Source organism: Mytilus galloprovincialis, chromosome 11 (genome assembly GCF_965363235.1).
Source record: "Mytilus galloprovincialis chromosome 11, xbMytGall1.hap1.1, whole genome shotgun sequence".
In the NCBI taxonomy this organism is placed as follows: domain Eukaryota; kingdom Metazoa; phylum Mollusca; class Bivalvia; order Mytilida; family Mytilidae; genus Mytilus; species Mytilus galloprovincialis.
Genome location: NC_134848.1, coordinates 82,034,370 through 82,061,545, shown reverse-complemented (window position 1 = coordinate 82,061,545; position 27,176 = coordinate 82,034,370). Strand labels below are relative to the sequence as shown.

Genomic DNA, 27,176 nt, shown 5'->3' with positions numbered 1-27,176 from the left:
TCAGAATATACAACCACGTGAAGAAAAGAATGACCTGCTGAAAGTTTCTGTTCAATCTTTGAATGTTATTTAGCCAGAATGGGGCTCATTAAATACACACTCAGGACATTCCAATATCACGGGTATTAAGGTCGTCATATCGAGGAGCGTTTAGTACAGTGATGTTGTCATCATTTGGTTTAGTTGGTCACGGATAATTTATGTTTCTTTACAAAACGATTGCCTCAGTTCTTTTCAACTGAACAGATACATTGTAAATGAAATGCAGGATAACCAAAATATCCAAATTGGTATGGCTTGGTTAAGCGATTGTCATGGTTCAGTTATGAGTCTAAATATTGGTCATGGTTTAGATCCAAATTAATACATCTTTGTTGCACCTTAATATTCATAGTTTGTTTGAAGGCGATTGGGAAAAATTAAAGTAACACAATTAACTAATTGACTGAAGAGGAAAAAAGCCTTTTGACCAAATGTGGTGGGCTTAAACAGGACATCGTACATTTATATATTTCGGTACCCTGCGTAACACATTGCGGGGTCAATTGAAACATCAAGTGTCCGTCCTTCCGTCATTCCGTCCGTCCGTCTGTGCCTTTACAATACATGCCGGATTTTTTTATGAATCTAATATCATAGTTTTTTAGTAACAGTCTGGGTTAGTTAGAAAATCAGTGCCGATAATGTGTTTTACAGGGAGTTATGCCCCTTGGAACATTAGTTATATTAGACATTGCATTGAAAGCTTTCACAAATGTTCAATTCTTGCCATAATTTGATGAAACTTGTTTCATATATTTATATTAGCAAAGTCTTGGACGAATTAAAAAATAATGCCGATCAATTAATGTTTAAACAGTTGTGTCTCTTATAAATATAATTATATGAAGAACTGCATTTTTTCATACCTGAAATTTATAAAATTTAAATCATATCATATAGGTTGATTTCAGCAATGTTTCGAACAGATTTGAAAATTAGTACTGTAAGATTATTTTTTTACTATCGAACTGTTACGTTTTGCAACTCTTAGTAGACGTCATTAATTATTTCTCGCGATAGTTATCCCAGAGTCCAACTTCTTAGATATGATACCGTATATGATACAATAACTCAACTATTAAATTAAACAATAGATATTTAGATGTCAATTTTTTACGAACGAATACAAATTATTATTGTTTTTTTTCATATTGTATAAGTGTATTATACAGTACCATTTTTCTTGAATGCCATAAAGTTCTGATAATATCAGAAAAAGCTCTGTCGGTTTAGTATGCAATACGAAAAAACAGACAATATTAAATGTGATTGAAAAACACAATTGAAAAATTCACGTACTGTTGTGCTCAGAACAATTACATTTAAACTTTGAACAGCATCATTTCTGGCCCGACAAGGGATGAAATCAAAGACAATAAGATGAATATTAGTAACAGTATTCCATTCTGAAATGAATAAAAAAAGCTTTTTGTTTTCATTTTGTTTTATTTGTTTTATTAGTTGTTAATAGCTTGGAGTATACTCACACATCAGTTCTTTCTTTGGTGTTATAGTTACTTGATTACTTTGCTCTGAACCATTCTGATCAGTCAAGTCCTTTTCAAAGTTTGCTGTTCTGTAACCTGTATGTCCAGATTCAGGATAAAGAGAAGGTTTGCTAAGCTCAGTTAATAAACGAAATCTATCTTCTTCACATTGTAAATTATGAATTGCAATTTCACCAATTTTCAAACCTAAATGGATAAGCTTTCAAATAAAAAATAATTCCTACTTGCATCATCCAATCAGGAGCTTCAAATTGTTTTTTTTCTGAGAACCATCTTGGGGTAAAAAATTTGCTGGTTAAATGGAAAACAAATAATTACGATCTTGTAACCTATAGAAAGAATAAAATTGACTCAAATCATGACATAAAAGTACCTGTTTAACACTGACCTTATATTAGGAAGAATCACCAAGTTTTGAAGAAATTGGTTGAGGTTCTTAAGAGAAATTACCAAATGAAGTTAACAATAGTTAAAAAAAAAAAGGTAAATTGTCCTGTGATTTAGAGAAACAAAAAAAAAAAGATGACTCTCTTCTCGTCAAACTTTGATTTGTGCGAGATGCAGCTATATATTCGATAAGTATAGCCTTTTAGACAGTTAGATCAGGAAAAACATGCAGAAAACATTCAAAACTAGATACAGCTGTACATGTAGGCCTGAGGCAGACACCAATAGCTTGATCCAGAATGCGCAAAATCATTATGAGTGGTAATATGCAGGTACCAGCAGCATCCAGTCTACAACAAAGCGCCAATAAAGTACTTGAAAACATTGTAGATGTGAATAAAATAAACATGAGAAAAAGAAAAAAATGAAATTATTGAAATCAATCGGTTCAGAGGCAAGGAAAATCCAAACACAATCAGTGGGCAGATGGACGGGATGTTAGATTATCCACTGTATCCGGTGTTGGACGCACTCCATTTCAGCCTGGAACACATAAAGTCTACACCCCAGCTAAAAGTATAACAACAGACCATAATATACTAAGCATAAATATAAAAAAAATAGCTGTGTTTCAGTTATTCAAGTTTTGAAGAGGATTCTGACTCAGGCAGTCTACACGCAGAGTGTACTGATTAATTTAGTGCCAACATTCTAATGGTCAAAGAATTGGGGATGAATTTTAATTTTTAACACAATATACCACCATTCCCTATGTTGAATTATAACTTTGAAAATAATTTGAACGACAAAATAATGTTTTATTTCTTCCTGTGTGACATTTACATTTTCTGACTTTAAACACGCAAATCTACACTAAAATTTAATGTAAATGCAGTCACAGACATTCAAATATTCAATCCATAATGGCTTGATTTAAAATATATATATAAGTAAGCAATGACTGTGGTTGTTAAAGTTGTTTGATGCTTCTTGTTCTTCTTTGTTAAATATGTAAGACTCAGATCGACGTCCAGTCTCTTATCGACGTCCGTTCCTCAACTTGACGTCCAAATCTGACGTCACAATGAATTACATTGTATCTTTCCAAATCGGTGTCCAATTTGATTTTATCTGACCGACGTCCAATTTCTAGCTTCTCTAATCAACGTTCGTTTTAAAAAAATAATACAAAATTGACCAGAACCGACGGTATCCGAAATGTTTAGACCTTTAAACAACTTATGTGTGACAAATAGGACATACATGTTTTTTTCTAATGTTTATAACATACTAGACTAAATATGTAAACAGGTTGTGATATCATATTTGTTTTAATTTTAGAGATTACCTGAAAATAGGGAGATGTGGTATGACATGAATAATGTAAACAATTTAAATTAGAAAATAAACGGTCTTATTTATAAAAAAAAAATCCGAAAACCAATATAACAGACATTGAACACAACAACCACCAGACTGTATGCACATAAATAATATGACGGGGTTAAACATGTGTGTGATCACTCAACCTAGAACAGTTGTGTAACAACACAACATAAAACATGATGTCAATGTCATGCGTATATGTTTCTCTAAAGGTGTAAAACTCAGTTTGTTGCAAAATATCAAGAGTCCAAATTATAATACACTTATAACGATTGGCTGTACTTCTTTTTTTGGTCTTTTGTTGAAGATTGAAAATTGCCCTCTAGACTTCGTTTGTTTGTTTTTTTGTTTTTTGTTTGTTTTTTGTCGTTAGGTTGCTTTCTCCTTTACACCTACTTACATGCATGCTATTTATTAACATGAATAAGAATAACACACTTCTATGTAGATAGATTCGATTATTTTTTTATCAAGATAAACTTTAATAATATGCATGAAATCTATTTTGGGTTAAACAAATCTATAGTGAAAGTATGTATATATGTTTCAACCCTACACAACATGTACATGTATACGTGTAAACAATTAAGTCTAGTAATTTATCAATTATTGATCTTTTACATCGATTAAAGACGACTACACTCAATCGGGCGTAGTTTTGAAGAAGAAAAAAATGCCGTCACATTGGACGTCGATTAGAGTATCAAAATATTGGACGTCGATTTGAGAATGTTACGTCAGATTTACACGTCGATTTGAGAAACGGCCGTGGATTTGAGGAACAAACGTCTATTAGAGGCCGGACGTCGATCTGAGTCTAACATATATATGTTTGTTTTGAGATTATGACACAGTGTTGACGGCTATACCCATATTTTGATGATTTTAACTATTATGTCCGTTTTGTTCAAGAATCGTTGTAAATATATGCAATTTGATGCGATGTCAAACAAATAAGAGGTTAAGCACTATAAAACAAGATTTTATCCACCATTTTCTACATATGGAACTGACTGTACCAATTCAGGAATATGACAACCGTAAAAAGATATCATATATAACCTTTGTTGCTATCTAATTTACACAACAGTTATTAGCAAATTTGTATTTCATTTTAAGGCATAACACGCCGATATATTTTTGCTGATTCTTTATTAGTTATTTAAACAAACGTTATTATTCCAATTCCACGAAATTTGTTTGTTTTTGCAATGTGTTTGACTATTAGAGAAAATGCTTTAAATGAATTGCAGTAAACATATTTGCATCTATATTAACCAAACGACCCTTTCATTAGAAGGAAAAACTTGTGTTTGATACGATTGTGTATAAGTGTAGAGTTAAGAGAAGAACAGTCAAAACTGTCCACAGAATCAAATAGACCACCAGAAACTCGGCATTTATCTAAAAAAATCAAAGACAAGTTATTTGATAATGATTAATGATTCAGTTAAAAGCACTGTAAGTTAAGTCGTGAAAAACTTACTAGAGGCCGAATTGAAACGATATTTTATTGGTGGTTTTTATAGGTTTGTCATTCAACACATAGTAAAAGCCTTGTTTAGAATTGTGGTTATGATATGTTTGTTTACTGTATGACTTTTTGTGCAGCGCACTAACTTGAATGTGGGTGAATCTAAAGAGTCATTCTAAAGAACGTCCATGGAGTATTTATGGCATACAACCACCACATTGTTGGCTGCTTTGTTAGTCGGTACGAACACACACAGCTTTGAAAGTTCTTGCAGTTTACTTATTATTCTAGAAATTGGCGTATTTGGCAAATATTTGCACCTGTCCACAGGCAGGAATTTGATGTACAGTATCGTAGTTGTCGTTTGATTATGTAAATTATACGCGTTTATTGTTTTGCATTTTTTTATATAGATTAGACCGTTAGTTTTCCCGTTTTTTAAAATGGTTTCACACTAGTAATTTTGGGGCCCTTTACACCTTTTTGTTCGGTGTGAGCCAAGGCTCCGTGTTGAAGGCCGTACATTGACCTATAATGGTTTACTTTTATAAATTGTTATTTGGGTGGAGGGTTGTCTCATTAGCACTCACACCACATCTTCATATATGTATTGTGTACGCAATAATTAATTTCTGAATTATTTTTGAATTGTGATATTCGAATATCCACAACAGTCATACATTTATCTAAATAAGAATCAAGATATATCTTATCAGATTTCCCCGTTTACACAATGTGTCAAAATACCACGAAAGATCGTCTTTTTGGACTAGACAATACAGTTTCTAAATTATTTTAGACTAAAGAAGATAAACGATTACGTACGTTTTAAAAGTGTAACCTCTCTGTCTTAAACGATATTAAGGTCTACTGTAATTTATTTGGTATCAATTGTTCAAAATCTCATAAACAATTATGTTTGGTAGTTTTCCTGAGATTCCGAATAATTTTTTAAACATCTTTTAAGTTTAAGTTGCAAACAAAACTGTAAACTGTAGCTTTCATTAGATAAATCCAAATATTAATCATAAGATAAATTTGTCCAATTGGTATAAAAGGTCCATTAAACAAAAAAGAATAAAACACAGCATCGTATGATTGTATGCAATCTTTTATTTTCAGAAACAGTATAACTAAGCCTAAGCAAAAGCAAAACATTATAAAACTAATAAAACATCAAAGTATAAAAAAAACCACTGGACATCATTCAAATAAATCGCATTAGATAAGTAAGGCAACCAAATAAGCAAATGTATTGTGATGCTATGAATAAAAATTACTTGTTAACATATAAGGAAATGAACATATCAACATAGTTGTATCATTGGAAATCATACTCCATGTTCTTTTTTTTTATATCAGTGCAAACGAATGAAAACAAAATATGCAAATAGCTGTTCTATGCCAATCTACAGCATACAGCTATAGGTAACCATATAATAAGACCAACATATTAATTACAGATGTTGTTCTCTCTTATTTCATTGTTTGATATGTGCCACATTAAGCTGCCTTTTTTTTTTACAAACTTATATTTAGATTTGCTTTTATGGGCTTTGTTTGTTGTTTTCGTATCTTAGTGAAATTTACCTTACATGTTTTAAATTCATGGACACGGAACTAACAAAAAGAAAACACAAATTAAAACAAAAGTCGTACCTATTAGAGTTGAACAAGAACAAGCATGAGTATCTATCTGTACAAATCTGCATTTGATCAATAACAATAATAGTAATACACGTGTTGATTTCAGAGGCGGATTTAGAGGGTTTTGTAGGTGCTCGCCTCCGATCAATGGAAAAAAATAATATTTGATTTTATATGGAATCAATTAAGAACGAATGGATCAGGTCCCCTCTCATGCAGTCAGTGCCCCCTCCTCCTTATGAACAATTCTGGATCCACCACTGAATTTTAGATCTAACACCTACATTGATAAGTTTCGGTTGTATACAAACGGCGAGAGTGTGTAAAGGCTCATTGCCAAACGGTACAAATGTTTTAAAGGGGGGGGGGGGGGGGGGTATTTTTAGATATTAATCTTAATGTTGTTTTTGTTTTCAAAACAAACGTAGACACAGTATGTATCACTTAAACTGCATGATGTGGGTGAATTTGATTTACTATTTAGAAAATGATGATTCTTATATTGAAAAGAAAGTTACAACTATCTATTAAAGCATTTATAATGAAAGATAATAAATAGTATACAAGTAAGGTGTCTAGCAATGATTCTACAAACTGAAAATAAAGTTTTTTTTATAAACTCCTATCCTTAGCAGTCAATATTCCAAAACATTTAAAAAATACTGATGCAAACATACTTAAACATGCGATGGGCTACATGGTCGAAACCTAATTGAAGCGAATTCACAAGCCCAGATTGTTCAATGATGAAATATAAGCTTAACTTGAAAATATAATATATTTTGTACTATTCATATTAGTATTACAAACATGACAGAATATAGGTCTTTGTAACTCCAGTTAGTCTGGTAATGACTTAGTCCTGAGCACATACGTTGTACCTTTGACATATAAAAGATAGCCCACCAGATTTCACATGCTGCAGTGCCTTCATAAGAGCAAAAACTGTCGGAGTTTTACTTGAAGTTTTCCATATGCTTAATACGGATGCAATTTGGCTGTACATATCTTTTGGGTAATTATACATGGATGCTTCTATATCTTCTACAGTAAGTCCTAACTCTATTCCAAGGTGTATTACACAATTGCCAATATGTTTTGGGAGCTCTGTCAAAACATCATCGTCTACAGGGTTTTGCAGACGGCTTTCAGACACATCTAAAAGTAAACCAAAACATGCTTTTCCTTTGATATGTTGTTGTTCATTTAATTTTTGTGATTTTTTTTAAATTCTAACATACAAATAAAAGTATATAGTATACTCTGTTCAGTAGTCATTCATCATAACCGAGGGACACACACCAACTATAAGAGGAATCAACAGAACAACGGAAACACTGAACTGTTACAAAAACAAACTCAAACATACAAAGAAACGGACTTTTTGACATTAACTGCCATATTCCTGATTTGGTTCAAAATTTTTAAGAAAAACATATTTGTGGATTGAACCTGGTTTTATGGCGTGCCAAAACCTTCTGCTTATATGCAATGTTAACAATTACGCTAAAATGAAAACTTCATAACATGTAATACTTAGAATGAGAACAGACACCTCCCATGTATTAACGACAGAACAACAGGACACCACAAACGTATTATACACGTGCGTCACACAAACAGAAATGTTTATATGGATTTTTTCAAAGAAGACAATCAAATTCTAACAAAAAGCCACATTTTGTTATTTCTGAAGAATAATACAGCAATGTATCAAACATGCAACTAACTTAAAATCTTCAGTGTGTTAAGCTTACCGACAAATCTAATAAAAACAGAAAATAATGAAAACGTTTACGACACAAAATGAATATTTCCTGATTTTTTCTTAATAGCTACATGTATCCTTCATTCAATTTATACATTCCGTAATCGTAAATAAGATTCAGTAGACTGGACGGAGGATTAATCTGTGAATGTATTGATCATACGTTCAAAGTTGTTCTACACATGCAGTCATATTTATGTTAATTCACCTTGAACATGCATCATCAATACTTTTTCGTTATCATATTTTATCTAATAGATTTCTAAGAATTCAAATAACTAAACGTTGTTTTGAGCACCTGGAATAAAATGACTTTTAATCTAGAACTAGTATCTTTATAAAAGCATCAATTCTGTGATTTTCATTGGTATAAGTAAAGTAGTCTGTATTTTAACATTGTGCTGTACACATACTAAAAAAATGCTAGAAAGTATCTGATAGGCTTACAAAAACGTCAAACAGGGTAGAATAAATGTTACTATAGAAAACAGGCATAATTGTTTTACATTATCTTACCGGGGCCTTTTATAGCTGACTATATGCGGTATGGGCTCTGCTCATTGTTGAAGGCCGTACGGTGACCTATAATTGTTAATGTATGTGTCATTTTGGTCTTTTGTGGATAGTTGTCTCATTGGCAATCATACCACATCTTCTTTTTTTATATGTGGACACTGACTTAATAATCAAACATGACTATCATTCTACAACAAACATACCATTCAGGCTAGTGTCTTCCCTAAATATCTACAATAAATGTTAATACTATGTAAAACATATCATCTGAGTTATGAAAAAGAAATACAAATGCATTACGTATTAACACAATATTATACAAACAGTAAATTGATAAGAGTACTAGATGTTACCGAAAGAAAGTTCACGATCATATAGGAACATGTACGCAATCATGTTTTTGTACCTTAGATATAGATCAGAAGATATTCATTATCTATGGGTTTCTTGTCAAACTCTCAATAACACTCATAAAAACATGATATTGCGCAATGTCAAACAAAAGATATCTAAAACCGTGAATGTTAAACTTTGTATGAATCACATGTATACTTTGAATTTACATATTGCATTGTTGAATTCTGTAATTGTTATCAACAATCAGACCATACATCTCTTGTGTATATGTGATAGAACAAAGGGGACGCAAATAAGTGTTTTCTTTTACTCAATTGTTTAAGTGTTGTCAAACAGGTCACTACAAATGGAAAAAACATATTTGTTTATGTCAACGAAGACATGATACATATATAATCACTTGGTTGGAGCGTTTATATATAATACATTACCTGGCATAGGAAATGATGATTCAAGTCAACTGCTATCAGAGCATCTCTAATGGGTTTCAACGATGGGCGTTTCAGTTTAGCTTTCATACATTTTACCATTGCCATGAACATAACGCTATGCACTCCATTAGCCTCATACTGGTGTTGTATATTGCGATATTCCTGTGTTTCCAATCCAAGGTGAATAATGAATTCACCAAATAAAGAAATTTCAAACTTTGAAGCTAATCTAATGAGATGCATGTTGCTTGGAATTGTTTTCAAATCTGTTGTGCCTAGACCTATAATAAACATTGACATGTTATGTTATCAAAAAGCAATACGAGGATGTTAAATTTGATGTATGCCTTTATGTGCTTCGTTGTTACATTAGTTTGTTTTTAAGGTGATTAAGATGAAAACACAATCTTAACTGCTGTACCTCTATGTATTTACATTTTTACCCATTGTATCTGTTTGTTTTGTTCATGCATCGTTGTCAATATGAAATTTGATCGGATTAATTAGCTTTGAAACCAGAATATGACAGATCAAGGTACCAGGATTATAATTTGAGACGCCAGACGTTCGTTTCATCTACATAAGACTCATCAGTGAAACTCAGATCAAAGCAGTTATAGAGCCAACAAAGTACTTGTGTTTGAGCTTTTGAGTTTGCAATTTGATTAGGGTCTTTCCTTTTATAATTAAGTTTTTTTGTGGATTTACTTTGTTATCAACTGTTCGACTGTTTGACACACTGTACATATTTTGATAACAGGTGTTGATATTTTCCCAAACTTAAACCACCAATTGAACGAAATTGCGAAAAAAAACTTTATCTACTTGTATTCGATATATTCAAAAAAGAACATAATGCCACTACTCACCTGTACACCTTTGGTGACATTCTTTTTGTTTCTGTAAAAGATATATGTGAAAAAAAGATATATAGCAGGCATAAAGTAGACAAATCGGAATATGATCATTTCACGGGCAACACATTCAGATCTTATTTGTAGTCATATGTCTTCTTCCTTTAAGATGTTGTTATATTTAATTCGTACGTCAACAAAAGCCCCAAACAAACATGTTAACTAAATAATCCTCAACATAATAACGTACTACAGTAATCCACAATATCACCTCAAACATTTTAACTAGACACACCTTACACTAACACAGTAGTCAGCACTTCGGTGTTGACCTAAACTTCATTTATATGGTCATTTCTATTTAATTACCGTTTGCAAAAGTATGAATATGTCGAAATACTAAGGACTTTCGTATTCAATGCATAGATTACCGTAGCCGTTTTGGTATAACTTGTTTGGTGTTTGGCTTTATAATTATATTGATCTGAGCGTCACGCTCGTCTAGCGTATTTAATTATAAGGCTTGTACCTTTGATGAATATTACCATAATAACGTGCACAATAAAAACCCAAAACAAACATGTTAACTTCATAATCCTGAACATAATAATGTTCACAACAAAAGCCGACAACAAAATACTCAACTACATTAACCTTAACAGAGAGAATGATGTTCATCCCCTTGCAACAAAATGTTTTCTACATAAAACCCTAAAACAGAACAACCTACACTTGACAGGAAAAGATATGTATTTTTTTATTAATATCTATGATACGTTAATTAGAAAAAAAACAAACGAGACATCTCAATGGTCAAGCACAAAAGACAAATTACTCGATTTTCTTTTAATAGATAGGGACACACAGTATAGATACCTGTACTCTGAATAGTTGCAATTGTTGGTAGGCATATTCTCTAATGATGTCGATTTGTGTTGATAACTTACCCGATCAAAGAACCAGTACATTGGATATTTCTTCTTATGAATCCCATTGCCAGCTGTGCATGTCCATTCGACACCATGTGAAGCGTCGTTAAGATTAAGAAGACATACTGAGTTGTTACATACAACTCCTACTGCAATCGTGATCTTATTTGAAACTTCCTTTTGATTGATCTGTTTTCCACTACTTCTATAGTAGAAGGCTATTGACGACTCAAGTGTCTTAGTTAGACATTCTTGTACGCTTGCAGCTATGTCAGGTGAAAGGAACTGTAACGATTTTCGATTTACCAGTTTTACCATTACGCGATTGTCTTCTAGACACATTCTTATTTCATTGTCGTCATCCACCATAAATATCGCAGCTTTGTGAAAGAGACATTGTTTATCATCTTCCTCTTTCAAAAGCCAGTTATTTGATGCAGCACCGATAACCTTAAAAGCAAGTGCAGATGGAATAGATGTTATTGCTAGATCGTATGTTAATACGATTGTGTTAGAATCGCTGGTTCCACGTGAGAAGAAGTCAGAGGGAGGACTTTTGTTCACCATGCATGGAACGAGGAATCTCTCATCTCCAGAGGCCAAGTTGTAGCCTTTCGGCTGGATTAGGATATCTAGGTGGATAAGTAGCTTTGTAACAAAAGCTTTCAGTTCATCGGTCGGCAAATACTGATTGAAGCTGTCTTGTCTCCAAAGTTTCCATAGATTACTCTTGTATATAATCCCGGTAATAATTAGGTTCTGAAGAATATCTTTGAGTTCTGCATTGTCTGGCCAGAACATCTCATCCGTGATGAATGACCTCATAATGTTGACCAGTGCTGGTGTATGTATGATAACAAACCCTTCCAGGCAAGGTTGTTTGTAGTACATCACTTTACCAATTGTATGCTGGTTCCGAAGGAAATCTTCTAGTTGCCCTTCTGTTAGAGCCAGATCTTCATTTAGCCGATTAATGTACTCGAGTTGATTTCTAGTAATGATATTGATATTCTGGGATCTCATATTATCTATTTGTAATTCTAATGGCACCCATGCCATTGGTTTGTTTTGTCCCCATGTCGATTGTTGCATTGCAAATTGGACCAGTTGCTGAGTCAAAGCCTTGATCTCTGGATCATTGATATTGGTACCATTGATGAAGTATACTGTATCGAAGAACATGTGTTTTCTTTGTTCGTGCTCTCGGAACAGGTTAGCAATTTCTCTTGTAAAATATATTTTCCGTATTCGAGCTTCTTCCTTAACACAATAAAAGAAAAAGGAACCCTCACTCATGATGAATATCATAATACTATTATTTCTTTCAATTATTATACGCTTCAATAAAATATCTCTATGACCAAAAATACCAACTGAATTTACAAAAGTTGAATATATAATAGGGTCAACTGTCAAACATCAATCAAAAGTACCATAGCTATATATATATATTTTTTTGTAAGATACGTATTTTGTATTTTCCGTTACAGCTATTAAACTTAAACAACAATCAAATAAGCCCCAATAACCTTAATTAAAACATATGATGAACCAATTAACTATGCATACATCATATGATTGGTACCTGTCTTATGGCTTGTATTGTTGACGATTGTGAAATTTCTAATTCAGTTATAACTGACGAAAAAAGGTCGCGTTTGCGGTTACGACTAGAGGTACATCTACGTGATAATTATCGCACAAATATATCCAAAAAGTCGAGCAAACATTCAACTGTCAAATGGTTCAACATACAATTTTGATGAGAAAAATAATAATTGGGAATGTAATCATTAGAATAGCAGAATATAACATGCACACTTGAACTGCTTTAATGATTGATTGTACTGTTTTGCAATTAGATTGGCAAATACAGTTTATCGCTTACTTTTATTTTTAATTTCCAATTGATTTAAAGTATTTGGTATATATATAATACAGCTTGTCGACTTATTTAGTCTTTAGTGTCTTTGTTGTGTTTTGTGTACTTGTCTTTTCCCATTGGTTGTTTACGTTTTTAGCCATAACGTTGTCTGTTATTTTTGTCATTGGGGGTGTTTGTCCCTTTTGTATATTTTATCATCAGGTTAGCGCTGAGATAATGCATATTTCTAATAGAAAGTTGAATATGAAAATAAAAGAAGAGATAACCAGAATAATAAACTGACATACTGAAGTGAAGAAATCACTGTGTGTTGCTGCAAAGAGAACCATTGGCATTATATCACCACCTTCTGGACAGTATGTTAGAATTGAGTTGATCCAATGTATTATCAATGCTGTAAAAGACATTTGTAAACAATATATTTTATATAGAAAACAAAAAGCAGACGAATGCATGCTAATGCGTGATCTCTGTGTTATTTATACAATCATTTTGACATCGTTTTTTACTCATTCTTGAACAGTATAGTTTATTGGTGGTTTATGGAAGGAAACAGAAATGCAACGGTTTTATTTCTCGTAATACTAGCTAGTACTAGTAGATAATCATAGTAGAGCATGTTCATCTATATTAGATATATCATAAGCTATCGTTTTACATTAGGACCTCACATAGTAAATTGTATTCCCTACATATATCACCAAATTTCGGTTTAGATGTTAACCAGGAAATGTTGCATGAATAACAATGCGACAGCTTGAATAAGGATGTGAACTATCACGTACGGCTTTCAACAATTAGAAAAAAATCGAACCGTATAGAAAGCTTTATATATATAAGAAAGAACATGTGATACAATTGCCAATTAGAAAAATCTCCACAAGTGATCACATCGCACAGAATTTAACAATTATAGGTCACCGTACGGCCTTTAACAATGAGCAAAGTTCAAACCGCATCGTCAGCTTAATACTTGTGCATCAATTTATATTTTACAGTTGTCAGACATGTAAGTGATATGTATATGAAATGATTTGTTTTGTTCCCTTTACAAGTGTTCATTGTTTACTAAGACAGTACTCACATTCCGAGGTGACATCACCTTGGGGGTATTCCATTAGTGGTGTCTTCAGATCATATCTTCCATTAAACATAATGATGAACGAACCTCGATGTTGAATAAATAATTGATGGGTCATATCATATGACCGTTGTCCACCGAAGTCTACTAGATCAGAAGGGGCAATCTCGATAATGTATTGACCTTTTCTTACTTCTTCTAAGATGTCGTCTCGAACCGTATAATGGTCTAATTTGGAAACATCTGGTTGATCATCATGTTCAACCACTCTACATTCTTCGACAGTATGAACAATTTGTTTTGTCACTTTTGCTGGACCTGAAGTGACCGAATGAGTGACTGACTTGTCAGGAACTTGCAGGGTTTCTATTTCTACCTCCTTGACCGCTTCCGATCTGATTCTTCTCACCGCCTGTTTGATTTTTTTAACAAAATTTCGTACCACAGATTTAGACGTTTTAACTGACGATTGACTTTTGGTCTGTAGAACATTTGGTTGCCCACGTAAAATTCTTGAAAAAACAGCATGACCCCCTGAACCTATATCAGAAAATAATTAATGTGTTTTACATATAAAACAAAGCATTTCAGAGAAACGAATCTGAAAAATGTGTCTGTAGTTGTAAATTTAAGCTATTTTCGGATATAGTTATGTGATTTTTTCCAAAGAAGGTTGTTCTCAATTACACATTTATTGATATCTATGATTTGGAATCAGCAATGTATGATACAATTTCCTCTTTATTTAGAAGTATCTTATTATATATGATAGACAAGTTATAAGGATATACCATATAGATACCTGATGATATTATATGGGAATGAATGGAAAAAAGCGTATACTATAACAGTTATATATATTTGAATGCAATAGATATAGGAAGATGTGGTGTGAGTGCCAATGAGACAACTCTCCATCCAAATAACAATTTAAAAAGTAAACCATTATAAGTTAAAGTACGGCCTTCAACATTGAGTCTTGGCTCACACCGAACAACAAGCTATAAAGGGCCCCAAAATTACTAGTGTAAAACCATTCAAACGAGAAAACCAACGGTCTAATCTATATAAACAAAACGAGAAACACGTATATATTACATAAACAAACGACAACTACTGTACATCAGATTCCTGACTTGGGACAGGTGCAAACATTTGCAGCGGGATTAAACGTTTTAAAAAGTAAAAACACAAAAATACCGAACTCCGAGGAAAATTCAAAAAGGAAAATCCAAAATCAAAAGGCAAAATCAAAAGTACAAACACATCAAACGAATGGATAACAACTGTCATATTCCTGACTTGGTACAGGCATTTTCTAATGTAGAAAATGGTGGATTGAACCTGGGTTTATAGCTAGCTAAACCTCTCACTTGTATGACAGTCGCATCAAATTCCATTACATTGTCAACGATGTATGAACAAAACAAACATACTTAAAGAGTAAAAATGTCAAAAATAGGGGTACAGCAGTCAATATTGTGTTATCATGTTAATATCACTATAAAAACAACAAATGTAACGAAGAATCACAATGCATTTAATGGATCCAAACCTACTCTCTTTTTCTGAAACAATGGCATAACATCACAACATAGAAAAACACACGATAAAATATCAATTGGCAGACTTAACTCAATCGAAAAACGTATGATTACACAATGAACGAATAAATTTGATCTGCGATATCTGAATACAAATGCACAGTTAATTAAATATTAAAGACAAACATTCATGATCAAAAAGCTAACAAACAAATTCAAACAAAGCCATAGCAGGACATGACTGAGAAATATTTAACCAATCAATATTCACTTAAGAAAAAAAAACGGTTTTAAAAAAATAATTATAATCTTGAAGTTTATACAAATGTTGTAAGAATAAGTGAAAAATTGAAGATATTACAAATAATCAAAGCTAGTCATGCTAGTGTACAGACAAGATCCATATAAATAAAAAAATAACAAAAAAGCATTATAAACAGTATCAACAGGTCGAATTAACAAGAAAATACGATTTGAGAGTACTCGCAGTTACCGACCACTGACAGCTAGTTAAAAGCCAAAACCAATTAATAATAAAAAATCATGCATCAGAGACTAAAATCAAATAAAACACATCCCAGGGATTTAGTATTTTAACGTCATTAATAGTCAAAGAAGACATGACTTGTGCAATGCCAAAAATAAATGTATCGACAGGTAGTAGGATAGTGAAGAGCGACTTCTATATAAATAAAAATTAATGTGTCTGTGTCTCTATACATCTCGCCTCAAAAGATAATGAAATTCAGTTATGTTTTTATTTGCTAATGACAAAATCATTATTATGCCAATGTGAACTTTATTCAGAGATCTAATTACAATATTGGTACGATAACCCTTACTTATAAGTGTGTTTAAAGGTTCGATGAGTTAACAAGGATCACATAATGATTTCCTCGCTTTAAGTACAATATTACCATAACATTTAGGATGTGAAATACCATTTTTAATAAGCTTTCTACAGGTATAGCCAAATTTACTAATCAAATCTTTGTATCTATGAAAGAATTTAGTAAAAGTTTTAAGTAATTTATGGTATCGAAATCCCTGACACAACAATTTACCAGTGATGCATTGATTACGTTCGTTAAAATCTATGACATCAGAACTCACACGGGCAAACCGAACGAGTTGCGATATATAAACACCGTATGATGGAGCCAAAGGCACATCGCCGTCTTAAAAAGGAAAATTAACAATAGGAAATGAAAAATCGTCTCTTTTGTCATAAATTTTAGTGTGAAGTTTCCCGTTTGAAATTGAAATGTCTAAATCTAGAAAAGGATAACTGCTGCTGTTAATGTTAGATTTAGTTAAAAGTAAGTTCGTTTGGGTGAATTTCTGAAGTATATTTAGAGAACTCTGGATTATTCAATGAAAAAATATCCAGATAACGGTAGGTATTTTTGAATGTATCAACCAAATATAACAATGATGGGTCTTTACTGAGTTTGGTCATAAACTGCGTTTCATAGCAATATAGAAATAAATCTGCTATTAAAGGGGCACAGTTGGTGTCCATAGGAATACCTACTACCTGACGATACACTTTATCGCCGAAACGTACATCGTTTTGTTTATATAGATTAGACCGTTGGTTTTCCCGTTTGAATGGTTTTACACTAGTAATTTTGGGGCCCTTTATATCTTGTTGTTCGGTGTGAGTCAAGGCTCCGTGTTGAAGACCGTACTTTAACCTATAATGGTTTACTTTTTAAATTGTTACTTGGATGGATAGTTGTCTCATTGGAACTCACACCACATCTTCCTATATCTATAAATGTTATCTAGCAGAAAGTTTAAAGCTTCGATCATATCCTCACATTTCCAGTAAGTGTATCTAGCATACTTTCCTTTTTCGGTACAGAAAAAGGCCTTAAACCAGTTACAGCAAATAAAATTACAATGAGATTTTTCGAAAGACCATTTTATCAAATACAAAAACTTTTTCTTTATAAGATTGTGTGGAAGTGTAGTGCACAGAGTAGAAAAATCATAACTGTCAACAGAATTGTAAGGACCATTGAAAGCTTGTATTTTATCTAAAACCTCTAAAGAATTTTTAACACTCCAAAAATGATTAATACCATTATTTTCATAGGCTTTATTACAAAAGTTAATAACCAGTTCTTTGATAGTAATAAGGGAGGAAGTTAGAAGCACTGAAGCATATAAGGGTATTATATAGAGGTACTTAACATAGTATATATGAATGACAGGTGTAATGGTATTCTTTAGATCTTATGGTATCATTTATGAATGACAAGAGATAGTCGTATACTATAGAGAAAACCTTACAGTAATTAATATTAATGAAAGCATATACGAGAAAACTGTCTATATTAAGATACTGTCTATAAATGAAAGGAGATAAGGGAACATGATATGGGAACAAAGTGACGCTATATATGAATGATAGAACAGAATGGTATATCCTAGACATTCTAGATGAACATTATATTCTTGTATATGAATGAGACGAGATACGGGTATATTTTATTTCACATGATTCATACATGAATAAAAGTAGATAAGGGTATACTGTAAAAGTCGATTTGATTGCAGAATAGATATTGGTTGATTTCGGCTGTTGTCTGATCTATGATCAGGTTGTTGTCTGTTTGACACATTCCTCATTTCCATTCTCAATTTTAGGTTAGAGGTAGTATATGTTTTTCTTTAGAACTGAAAGGAGATAAGGGTGCAATAAAAATATGATAGAGGTATCATACGATAACAGATATGGCTGACAGTAGATTATAGCATAATAATTCTTATATGATTTGCATATCTGTAAATTCTTGAATTGGATTGGTCAATTATAATTTTTCTCTAAGTCTACACTTCGATAAACCATGTTTTCAAAACTACTTTTTTAATCTATTCATGCGCGATACACAAGCTTGCAGTGATCCGGGGATTTTCATCAACTGTAGATTTAAAAACAATTGCATAACAGTTGTGACTATTCTAGTGCAAATATAACAAACAATGAAATACATTAAATGTACTAAAGATTTGAAAATTTATAAAAATGAAAATTTAATAAAATTCCGCGAAATTTCATGAAAGATTTGGCGAATTTACGTCATGGCAAAACACGACGTCAACAAATAGAAATTTTCAATAGAAAGATTATTTCGTTACGTGTACGCTTCAAATTCGGATAACATTTAATTAAAATAAATTTTTTGAGGTAGGTGTTATTTCATTTAAGATGCCGTTGTATTTATCGGACATTTATGGTTTTTAAGAAAGTCAAGATGGCGGTGTACTCCTAAGTTACGACTTGCCATTGTGCTTTTGATGGTAAATATATTTAGTAGCCATCAACAACAAAACTGTTTATTAAATATCACAAATGTTTGGCTGAAGAATTATAGGGATTAAACACATTTTTTCTAGAGGTTATTGATGTATAAACCGGGGCGATTAACTCACAAACTGAATAAAAGTCTTTTAGTATAGATATGATAGAGGTATCATAAAGTATAATATATGATTGAAAAAACATAAGGGTGCAGTATAGACATGTTATATGTATCCTATGGTATTATATATGCCAGACAATAAGTAAGGGCGAAGTACAGATATGATAGAGGTATCATATTGTATAAATATATAACTAACAGGCGATAATAGTACAGCATAGCCATGCTAGGGGTATTATACGGTATTATATATGGCTGAGATTCAATCATATTGAGAAAAAAAAATATGACCACAATGAAGATAACATCAATTCTTTTTCGCAATCGTTTAATATTCTGTACATTTATTGATTTAAATTCTGTAATCACTTGTCCCTTTATACGAATAACTGACATTTAACAATTTTCACTACATAGTATTCCCAGATTAAATTTTTATGACAATTTTTTTTCTCTAAACTAATATTCTGTTTACAAAGATGAATAGCATAAAATTTTAATCACGGATTCAATTGGTATTTATGTTTTGTGAGATCTCAACTCTTCCCCTATTCTTCTAGCCAATGTAAAACAAACAAAAGCACATCAATACACACAGTATACAGTAGAAATACAATGAAAACACTGGTAATGAAGATTCAATCAAAGTGGCCAGAACTCCTATCACATGCTTCATAGATTTAAAAAAAGGAACGGCATTGACAAACATGAAATGTTAAAATAACATTATTAAGCTTGCTTTTCATCTATATACGGGATAGAGTTTTGACATTAGAAAATACTCAAAATCATTGATGGTGAACTTTTTCTGACGAAGTACAAAAAGCTGCTGGATTGAAGAATAGTTTTTTAAGTTTTAAATAGTATGATTGTCTTTTTTAGTTATGATTTTTGAATAGAGTAGACATCGTTTTTTTTTTTTTTTTTTATTTATTGCACTTTTAGTTAAGCTATTTGTGAATGCCATTGTTTACAAAAATATGTAATATACCATCTTTTAAAGGAACCATTTCCTCAGTCTTCAAGTGAATACCGTTTCTACCAAAATACACAACTAAACCATCTGTAGATTTCCAAGTTTGGGGTATGTCATCACCAATTAGAACGCTAGCTAAAGTGCTTTTTCCACAGTTGCAGGCACCTGCCAAAAACACCCTGTTGTCAAAAGACTGATACATTCCTTTAGATAATATGACCTTGAACTCGCTAGGGTTACCTATCCATGGAAATTCGGCAACAGGTTCTGAAAAAGTAAATGCATTTTTTTCATAAAAGATATGAATTTGATTCTATACGTGTAACAATGCGTTGTCTAAAATAAAACATGATAACATCTAAGAAGAAACAACATAATGTCGGTGTTTTGTAATCAAATGTGAAAAATTGGATTTGAATGAACAGCAATTACTGCTAAACGGAAATTTAAACCTAGCTTTTGTTTTTAAGGACAGATTTATATTATTTACAATGCCACAATATCTTAAAGCATTTCTCAACGACCACTCAACAGTGACTTGCATTTAAATTGATTGGCCAAAAAGGTATTAACCCTGTTGAACAGATACTAGATGAATAAGTTTGACAAATATTGAAAACTGTTTCATGTATTGCAATTCATTTCAACCTAAAATTTTCTAGCAGATTCATTTATGAAAATGCACGTCAATTTAAGATATTGTTAAGATACGCAACTAATTAGCAACGACCCTGTTGAATAAAATCAAACTGATACTGATGCCATTTTTACGTTAACAATATTCGCCTGTTTATAAGGTAAATCACTCAAGCTGAAATCTCCGATGTATATAATCCATTCCTAACGTTATCAATTTTAGCATGATGAGTATGTACCTCCAGTATATATTCACAATTGAAATGAAGTAATAACAAACATATGTAGGTCAATAAGTAGTTTTTGTACCTGTTTGTTTCACAATGACCGACAAATCATATAGTATTAATAAAAAAAATTTTTTTTTTTAAATGAAAATATTGATTCTGATTGAAGAAATGTTGAAAGTGTTGAATTTATTCTGTCAACAGTTTAGTCTTGAACGTATGAATACATTTACAAATAAAATTACTTTCAATTATCTGTATGAGTTGTGATATTTATCAAATATGGGAACATTACGTACATATCGAAAAAGGATAACAAATTAAGCAATAACAATAATCAAACATATAGCCAGAGTCATTTTAGAAATAAAACACACAAACAATCTACAGGAGAATGTTAAGTGCGTTTTATTATTTTATGGCTTAAAATTAGATTAGGACACTGTGTGACCATGATATGTAAAAATGGTCAACCATGTTAAATCACTGTTTTATGGTGGTGCCTGTGATAAATTTGAAAGAGTGAAATTTAGATGTTGTGATTATATTGGTACTCTCTATGAATTCAAAATTAGGCATGAATTTTAAGATCGTATTATATTTTAACATATTTTGTAAACTAATTCTTTCACTTTTCTGCCAAAAACAGTCTAGTATCATAATGTACTCTTATCTGATCTAGTAAACAATCAAGACAATATCAAAATAAGAAAATGTGTTCTGTGTCATTCATATGAACTGTGGTATACAACAAATAAAAGCGATAAAATAGTGTAAAATACTGCATTTCTCATATCATGACCATAAGAAATACTATAACAAATGTTTTACTGAACCAACCATAGACTCATAATGGCATGTACAACAAATGTACTGTAACATATAATAATTACAATTAAACAAAAGAAAAGGAACACTACTGTTGTATCTAATGGTAACATGAAGATGCTTCCATTGTTAACGTCCTATTTTATGATACTAAAATATTTTAAATATAACAAGGCAACGTTGACGCATATTTCTTCCATATTTTCATTAAGAACGCGTCATAAATCATAAAAAACAATATATATGTTGACAGTAGGTATTGGTTGAATTCTTGACATTCGATTAGAAAATGAATGCCATCTTCAATTGAATTTACAACATATATACATTATTTCATATTTGACACGTTTCTTCTAACGAATTTTACGGAATGACTGTACTATTATTCTGTCAATGAAGAAATGATATAAAAAATGTGGTGCATACTAAATAACCCACGTAGTTGGTTACGTAAAAGTGTACACCACATTTTTTTTTATGTTATTTCGAATAGATAGAAACACAGGTAACACATCTAGCTTTATAACTAATCTTCCCTGAATCCCTCGTCATAAACAAATTGTCAACACAATGCAAACATATGCATTGCATACATAATTATAAAAAAGGGCCGAAAGATACCAGAGATACAGTAAAGCGCTGAAATCGAAAATAAAGTGACAATGCCATGGCTAAAAATGAAAAGAACAAACAGGCAAACAATAATTCACATGACACAACATAAAAAAATTAAAGAATAAGCAACACGACCCCCACCATAAACTAGGGGTGATCTCAGGTGCTCCGAAAGGGTAAGTAGATCCTGCTTAACATGTGGCACCCGTTGTGTTGCTTATGAGATTACAAATCCGGTAAATAGTCTAATTCGGTATGTACAAAAGTCAGGTATGATAATTATGTTCAAGATAACTTGATAAATAAAGGCAACAGTGGTATATGAAAAATAAACGTGATAATATAATCAGTTTTCAACAGGTTGATTTCAATAAAATGATTTGTTATTGAGTTTTTTTTGAAAGAATTAGCATTGTATTATTACACTTTAAGCCAACCAGAACACGTGTTACATCCGAAATTAAGTAATTGATCGATAATTTATTTTTTTATAAATTATCATCCCTTTTGAAAGTATCTTTAAACTTGACATATATTTGTTTCTATCTGTTTTGATTGTTAAGGTAGCATATTCTGTTTGTGTTTCGATTAATATAAAACATTTAACACATTGCCACATCATGTTTTGGTAGATTGTGTGTTGGCTTGCTGTCTTATACCCAAAAGCGGATTTTATGATGTATATGTATACCCCTCATTTCTTTTCGCATCATTATTAAAGTATGTATGGCTTTAAGTTATAATGAACCCCGTTTTTTTTTTTAAATTTTGCACGCATCTGTTAATGACAAAATTCCCAATACCGTTATATAGTGAAATCAGCTATAAATTTCAACTGATTAAGAATTTAAATGCATAAACGAATGCTAATAATCACCGCATATAGTTCTCAAATAAGTATCACGCATTCAATATTTTGATACATGTAATGCAAGTTATCTGGTAACGCCAGTATTAACGTAGTTTAAACAAATAGTTGGTTTTATTTTTTAAATGTACGTAACATGCATTTGAGATTCAGAGTTAATAAGAACATATTTGTCAAACGTTTAACATGTTGACAGATTGCTATTACTATACGTACCCGGCTGATCCTTTGACTGTCCGGTATCAGGCAAAACGGATTTTCTACTAGTATCTGTATTTCTGTTTTTAGATTGTTCAACTGTTTGTACAGATGTTTTATGTAGTTCCTGAAAAAATAACCAACACATGAGTATTCTAATAAGCTATCGATATACGAAATTGATTAGCTACTATCAAAAAGGTTATAATGTTTGCGTAAAGAAACAAACTAGAATAGTCTTTCATGTCTTTGATTGTAGAAATATATAGAGTCTATGATTTAATCATCACTATTGCTTACTATTCGTTATGTTCAATAAATTGTTTAACCTTTTTAATTGTTATATACGCATATAACGCAAACATACGAAAATAACTTGGTCATGGAACTGAGTTTTATTTTGATTCATTTATATAATTCGGAGCTACGTCTATATCCTCTTATCCTCTGAATTATAACACATTTTTGTTTTTTAGAGTCCAACTAAAGAAGGCAACGGTCACCGGATTTTCTGGTCTTGTTAAAAACACATTGATAGCCTTTTGTTGCTATCTGCCCTTCGATTGTTTTTGTCTGTAATAAATTCCCTGTTTTAATTCTAAATTTGATGTATTGAGTATAGGAATATCTGTCGTTTGTTTAAGCTTAGGGGAAGTAACTTTGTTAGGAAAATGAAATGGACTTTTATTCATAAAATCTGCTGGAAATGTTTTTTCTTGATACTGATGCCGAGGTCTTTTGATAATGCCATTGAAATATAAAACTTGAAATAAGAAAAGAAAAATGATCACGTACAGATAAAATGATTTATTGCAAACTGTGTTACGCGTTGCGATTAAACCTTGTCTTTTGTAGAAAATGATGTAGCCGTATTGTTTGATAGCAGATTGTAAGTTAATCCTTAACAAACCATATCCTTTCGCTAGAGTAATTGTTTTGAAGACATACACAAGTTAAGAACACCTACAGTGATTTGGTAAGTGGAAACACAATCATACAATATGGTTATGTTACTGTGCATATTGTAAACATAGTTGACACAAAACAGTTTATTATGTTTCTTATATTTTGATACCTCAGATAAGCAAAGCCTTTCTATCAAAAACATAAAAGATGATGATTGTTTATCAACAAGTAAATCATAAGAGGGTATATGATATATACCTTTATACAGTGGAGTGCCTCATGGTATATGTTAGCATTGATATACTCTTTATCTCTTTTCTTTGCAAAGTCTAAGGGTGTCAAACCCTGTAAGATCAACATAACAAGTAATAACGTCTTCTAAGTTACACAGTTATTCACCAATACGTGACTATAGTCGATGTTGAGTACTGTGTATTTTACATTATTCGTTGGATAGCAATACTTTCGTAAATATATAAATTTACCATGGATTAAGGATGTCTGCTTGTCATGTTTTGGAATTTTTGTCAGATTTTCGGAATCCTCTGGTTTCATCTATTTGAATGCCTTAAAAATTTTTCGCCATGAACCCCTATTTTTCTTTTCATTAATATTTTACATGTATAATTATAAGTCATTTGTTGAAGTCTTATAAAATATTATTATTTATTTTTTGATAGTATTTGAGAACTCTAACTGGTCAATAATAAAGCTATGAAAAATCAAGAGAAAACATTTTCCCGCCAAAATTCCAATGGCTAATATCTCGAAAACAAGCACATTGACCCCTATATTTTTTTTGCTTTTTTGATTCCTCAATTTATTCCCTATCAATACATACTAGTTTTATGAAAAGTTATTTATTTTGAAACTGAGCAGCGAACATCCTTAAGCTATTCGACGGAGCACAAACTGTCTATAGGTTTGTATGCAGACGTATAACTTATATCTGCCGAAATACGCTCGTGAAAATGCACATCAACGTTTGGGTTTGTGTTTGAAATAGAAACCTGATTTTGTGAAATATCATGATTTGACAATATTTAATACGTTTTAATTTGCTATTGTTGTACACAGCAATTGTTATTAAAGAATACGTATTTTTTTTCAAAAATTCGTTTTATAAATGTCTTATACCATCTACTCCCATTGTCCTCGCAGCAATATAATTGTATCGAGTAAGAGAGATCTTTCATAGACCGATTAACAACAAGCGTACAAATAAACTCTTAAGCTCTATTCCACATATGTAAAACAGCGATATACAAGATGTTTTTTTTTATAAAGCTTTAATTTATACTTACAGAGTTAACTAATGTGTAAGCTTATTTCGACCTTATTCGTTTTTTTTATTATGTTTAAACATTAAAAAAAATATATTGTGTATATTCATTTTTAAATCAACATGATCAAACTCAACTTTATAGCTTAGACACAAATTAGGGAAGAAAATATACCTTTCTCCTATTGTGAACGTGACTTAAAATGCTTATTATTTATGTCGATGTAGAATTTATAACTCTGTCTACTTTTACATGAGGTCATGTTTGGATGTGTTATCTTGAACCATATACATTTCTAGGAAAGAATATACACATTGATTTGCATTTATCTGAACAGTATTACCTCGTTATTTGTAGCTGTGGTATTGGCACCGAGGCGAATCAAATCTTTCACAGTGGCCAATTCTCCATTTTTGACTGCATGATGAAGAGGCGTGTCACCCTATAGAAACAAAATGGTCGTATCAAAAAGAAAGAACACTCTATTCTAACGAATCAACCAAATTAAGGAAGATCGTTCATGTTTTTTGAAGTTTTGTCAGATAATCGGAATCCTCTGGTTTTATTCAGGTAGTGCCATTAAAAAAATGTGCCAAGTAACCCCTACTTTTTCGACCATTTTTGGATCAAACATAGTTTGAAATATTTTCTTTGAAAATCTTATAAAATGCTTGTTATTTTTTCAGTGTTTTTGAAAGAAAAAAGATCTCAATGATAAATACATGAAACGTCCAGGGATAATTATTTCCCGCCAAATTGTCAATGGCCTATATTGGTTTTCGAACTTTTATATCTGGGCGTCACTGGTGTGTCTTGTGTTGACGAGGAGCGCTTCTGGCGTATTGAATTTTAAACCTGGTGCCTTTTGTTAGCTATTATTCATGTTTTTCTTTTATCTAATATGTTTTCCTATTTATTTGTATTGTAGTCTTGTAATGTAATGTTGTCATTTAAATGTTATATTTATCATTGCCATTAAAGCGGGAGGTTTGGCATGCCACAAAACCAGGTTCAACCCACCATGTTTTTCTTTAAAACATGTTCTGTACCAAGTCAGGAATATGACCATTGTTAAATTATTTTAAATGCTCAAATATGTTCCCCTTTTTCTAGTTTCAAATGTATGTTCCTTCGTCAAAAATGTCTTTTACCTCAGACGTGTGGTCCTTTGTTTAATAAAGTTTGAACCCTCTTTATAAAATATAATTTTACAAATACAACTTTGAACAAGAACACAAATACTGCATTGGGGTTTTAGCGCTTAACGCTCAAGTAACCCGGGACCATTGTGGTAAAATATTACATACATCTGAACAAAATAAAAATCAGCTGTTATAAGCTTGACTCATCAGGTTTGGAAACACATCAAATTCAACTTACGAAAAGAATACACAATCAA

General features: G+C 31.7%; 2 long non-coding RNA genes across 2 annotated transcripts; both read right to left on the bottom strand.

Moving 5' to 3' along the window:
• Positions 1-7,183: 7,183 nt before the first annotated feature.
• Positions 7,184-9,774, bottom strand: LOC143051437 (uncharacterized). The gene is made up of 3 exons (XR_012970773.1): positions 9,517-9,774; positions 8,932-8,959; positions 7,184-7,602 (listed from the first exon to the last, which is right to left on the bottom strand). It is a non-coding gene; the product is annotated as an uncharacterized LOC143051437 (long non-coding RNA).
• Positions 9,775-11,317: 1,543 nt separating this feature from the next.
• LOC143051436 (uncharacterized) lies at positions 11,318-14,396 on the bottom strand. Its single transcript, XR_012970772.1, has 3 exons — positions 14,269-14,396; positions 13,472-13,578; positions 11,318-12,559 (listed from the first exon to the last, which is right to left on the bottom strand). It is a non-coding gene; the product is annotated as an uncharacterized LOC143051436 (long non-coding RNA).
• Positions 14,397-27,176: the final 12,780 nt, after the last annotated feature.